This window comes from Phoxinus phoxinus (genome assembly GCF_949152265.1).
Source record: "Phoxinus phoxinus genome assembly, chromosome: 13".
Classification (NCBI taxonomy): Eukaryota; Metazoa; Chordata; class Actinopteri; order Cypriniformes; family Leuciscidae; genus Phoxinus; species Phoxinus phoxinus.
Genome location: NC_136888.1, coordinates 18,064,619 through 18,069,749, shown reverse-complemented (window position 1 = coordinate 18,069,749; position 5,131 = coordinate 18,064,619).

The following is a 5,131-nucleotide window of genomic DNA, read 5'->3' as shown; positions in this document are numbered from 1 at the left end:
GGTCATGACATGTTTTTTTATTTTTTATTATTATGTTCCCTTAGGTGCAATTATAGTATTACTATAGTTTTTTTTACAAAAAACTTTTAAAATGTAGTGATTTATGACCTTTTCCCACCCTGTTTCTCATCCTCTGATTCAAACAGTCTGTTTTGGGGGTGTTTCCCCTTTAAGAGTTCAGTGTTAACGCCCACTGTTATGATTGGCTAACGTCAGTGCCTATGCATCAATTATTAACGCCCCCAGCCAGAACATTGCGGATTCAGCGTATTTAAAAAGTAGTTTAAAGTTTTAAATACATTACTTACAGTTTGCGTCGTCGTTGTTGAGCCCAGAATAGTCGGCACGGACTTATCTTTGAGCAACAGTTTACTGGCAAAGCCAGCATCATTTTGGGATTTGTTCTCAAAACAGTCATCCTTCAAATGTAAAGAACAAACGTTTAAACTAACACTGCTGTGACTGAGACGTCCGCAAAAAATAAAGTGCATCCATTTTTCCCTGACGACTGGATCTTTCGCAGCGTATTCAAAGATGTTGTTTGTCCACAGCCAGGAACAGCACATCTGCGTGGCATCGTAATTTCCCTGTACACAGACCCACTCGCTGTCCGTCGACTGAACACTTGTGAGGCGCGCAGCGCACGGGCGCGACAACGGTACGAAATGAGCGTAGTTGCCTTGCGCTTTAAGTGTAGTTGTCTTGTGCTGGAGGCGGTCATATGCAAACGCTGGTACGTCACTTCGCACCATGACGTCACTTCTTACCATGGATCCAGAACGAGCTGTATTTAGAGCTTGATTAAATAAATGATTCGTTTATAATGGGGAGGAAGTCTTAAGCTATGAAACTTGCAGGACGTTTTAATGGTACAAAGACCTCTTATGGCGCTTTTCCATTACCAGTACCAGCTCGACTCGACTCAGCTCATCTCAGCTCGTCTCGGCTCGGCTCGCGTTTCGCTCCGTTTTCCATTGCATAGTACTTCCACAATAGTACCTGGTGGTCGTCATAGCGACGCGACACACACCCGCTACCCACGCACACAGGACAATGGAGGAAATCGAGTGTATGCCGTTTTACATAATATTAGTAATGGGTATATCACGCAATCTCTGGCAAAACTATTTAAAAATGCCGGGGTTATTCAGGATACTCCGTCTGGCGCGTGCAATGATGGCGCAGTGAATAGTGACGATTCTCGCTGACCAATCAGCAGTCTCCCGTGTGTCACGTCACGTTTTAGTATCGCCTCAGCTCGCCTCGGCTCGCTTAGAACCTCGCCGGAGGTGATACGAAAAAAAGTACCTGGAAGCAGGTACTGGTACAACTTTTACACAGTGGAAAACCAAACAGAGGCGAGTCGAGTCGAGGTGAGGCGAGCCAAGGCGAGCTGGTACTGTGCAGTGGAAAAGCGCCATTATATATCAAAAGATCAAGGTAAATTTGGTTTCTCATGTCATGACCCCTTTAAAGAAAAGGACTACAACAAATGGCTGGTAGAGACTATACATTCCACGGGTTGGTGACATCAGCAATCCTAAAACGTACATTTAACCCCGGAAACACGCAGTCCATATTGAGAAGAGGAAAAGTTGTTGTATAAGAGGACGTTTGTGAGTCAGCTCAAACTTTAGCATCCATCTTTTCACACGCAATAGAAAGTCACTCTGTGTGCATCTCACACAACAGTTCCTGTACGATCGATTTATAGATTACCAGGACAGAATATCCTAATAGGGCTTGGGCGTCGTGACGTCATACTTGGCGTGGCGGCCATGTTGATGGCCTCGCGAATGTAAACATAACGTTACAGCAAGTGGAACGAGTAGAAAAAGCAGAGTTGGAAGAAAGAAAAAAGATGTTAAAATCCCGAAAAGGATGCGGAATTTACCGTGATACACTAACTTAAATAAGGACGCCAGGGACCGGTATGTGGACAAAATCGGTACTATTAACGGTTTGGATCCATATAAAATTGGAAACAAAGAGTGGAGCACCGACAACGACTTGCTGCCGCCGGTTTGCATAACCGATATCTTCGGCTACCTGGTTTGTTTTGTGAGCGCCTACACCTCAGAACAGTTCCGAAGCTACAAATCATTGGAGTCGCATGTACAGTTCACCAATGGGTGGGTTTAGGAGCTGCAGATCATAAAGCCGGAACAGGTGTTACGGATCAACTGGGGACGCGCGCGTGCACGCTGATAGTTTTACCTGGATTTCCAGAAGATGTTAAACGGCGACAGATTCATGCCCTATTTTACGGATCACCGATTAAAAACTAATATTTCACCAGTTGTATGCGAATATGCGCGGTATGCGAATAACGCGCTTTGTTTTTGCAGTGTATATTCCTGCGTGTTTGACGCAATTTCAAAAAAAGTTTAACGTTAACATACTTTAGTGTCAAGCTTAGTCCACATACCGGTCCCTGGCTTCCTTATTTAGTGTATCACGGTAAATTCCGCATCCTTTTCGGGATTTTAACATCTTTTTTCTTTCTTCCAACTCTGCTTTTTCTACTCGTTCCACTTGCTGTAACGTTATGTTTACATTCGCGAGGCCATCAACATGGCCGCCACGCCAAGTATGACGTCACGACGCCCAAGCCCTATTGAAGATAGTTAGGCCTACTCCACATCAGCAACATAAATTCATCAACTAACCATTCAGAGACGTCCTGTTGGATTCTGTGTTGTCACTTCTTCTTGAGTCTCTATCTTTGTCTGACTCTGTTTTAACATTAAAGACAGAACAGTTTCTGTCATTTTAGTGTGTCTGCGTGAGGTAATCGCAGCTGCTAACACACATCTTGAAACCCCGCCCTCTGCAGCAGCTCATTTGCATTTAAAGGGCCAGGCACAAAACGGAGCGTTTTTGCAAACCCTCAAAAAGTGACAACTTTAACATGTTATATAAAAATATCTGTGGGGTATTTTGTGTTTAAACTTCACACACACACTCTGGGGACATCAGAGATTTATTTTACATCTTGTGAAAATCGTATTTTACCACCCCTTTAATTTGTGAATAAAAGCCTGAATTCAATCTGTTCATCTTATAAAGCATCGTATATTTTCTCTTCAGAAATTTTTTATTAATCCACTCAATTCATATGGATTAGTTTTACGATCTCTTTATATGAACTTTTTGAAGCGTCAAGGTTTCAGTTGCGTACTGTCAATGGAGACACTTGAATCTTTTTTTGTCAAATGTTCTGCACGAAAAGCCTGGTTACTATCATTAAAAAAATAAATGCTCCTTTTGATATTTCAGATATGAATGCAGTGCACTCATTCTTCAAGTGTGACTAAAGTGTAGCCTTCTGCCATACAACTCTTGACCACAGAACATGAAGTTTTACTAATACTAAAACTTAATTTAGTATTAGTGTGGCAAAATCATCCAGAAGCTTGTTTTCAAACTTTCCATTCTTCTATTCATGGGAACAGTGAAACATAGATGCTGTCATCCGGATATTCTTTCTGATAAGCCACTGTAATTACTGGAATCAGAGATCTATGTTATCATTAGCTTTGTGCGCAATGAAGAATTAAAAAAAAATGAAGAGAAAGAGTGACAATGTGAGAGAGAGAGAGATGAGTGCAAATTTGAGGGCATTGAACCCCTCCTCATCACTTGCCACGGTTCAATTCAGATTCTAATACCATAATGCAGTTTTACTGGGAGCTGAAGCCTGCAGATTGTTCTGATGGGTATTGTGAGTTTTGATGGCTTAAATGAGTAAAAAGTCAGTGTGAATGCAAATGTACTTTGTTAGTGTCACCATGAAAATGGCAGCATGCCTTTTTAATGCCTTATTTTTACAGCTTTGATTATAGGTTGGGTATTCAAACAAGTGAATGAGAAAACAATGAGCAGGCAATCAGGACTTCATAAAGCAGAGAGCAGCATGGGACAGATTAATGAGAGTGCGTCACACACATACCCACTCAAGCAGCCTTTAGAAATGACACTCATGCGTGTGACATATTAAAAGAGGGCTTGCACTTTGAGCGGAGATGTGAAAAGGATCAGAGGACCGTTAACATGTAATTTAGAGCCCAATCTGACTGCTGTTTGCACAAAAGCAACAGAAATTCTGTCATCATCAATATGGGGAGACTTTTCGCGAGTCACGTCAACCCTATCACACAGACAGAGGAACAGAGGCTTCAATGGACATGGATGGCTCATACACCCACATGTCACATACAGCAGCGTTCAGATGAACAACAGTAACTGCTTTTAATTTGGGTGTTAAAAACAGTCTCAATGAGAAGAATGGCTTTAGGAGAGAAAAGCACTAGAGCTAATGGATGGGAGACATGCTTTCCTTTATATCGACTGAGCATTATATCCCTATAACTCATCAAATCAATCAGCATATTCATTCTGACTCTTTATTTGACTGTGTGTTCCATCAGCCAGGGTTTGTGAAATCACAAATAAAACAGTATTTGTTTGGCTTAGAAGCAATAAGTAGAAGCTTTTTGTGAATATGTTTGCCATATGATATTGTACATTTGGTAGATTATGACAGTTTTTTAAATGTGGGATATTAAACCAAATCAAGCCAGGCAGGTGGGACACTGTTGTGTAAAAAGGCACATGAGGATGTGTGTCTTGAGAGTGTTGTCCATGTTAAAATCCACCCTTTTATTTTGTGTGTGTGTGTGTGTAATGAGTTGGTGAAATGATTGCCCTGCTTCACAGTGAAACTGCAGACAGAACAAAGTGATGGTATACTGCCACCTTTTGCCCAAAACAACTCAAAACCCAACGTGAGGCTACTGAGAGGTGACAAATCTAATCTACATGCTCAAGATGACGTGTTACCAAATGGGTATAGAAAATTTTCCTTGTTTTTGTCATCAAATAATGACAATAAATGTAAAACAGAGAGAAAATACAACAATAAATAGATTTCCTTTAATTTAATGTCTTTAATTAAATGTGGGAGAGGGTGATTGACTAAATGTTAATATGTTTCTAATAATATATTTTATTCAACATAGATTTAATAAATAAAATATAACATGCCTATCTTTTATATTAAATTAGTACTATTAGGCCCAACTTATTCACACACACACACACACACACACACACACACACACACACACAC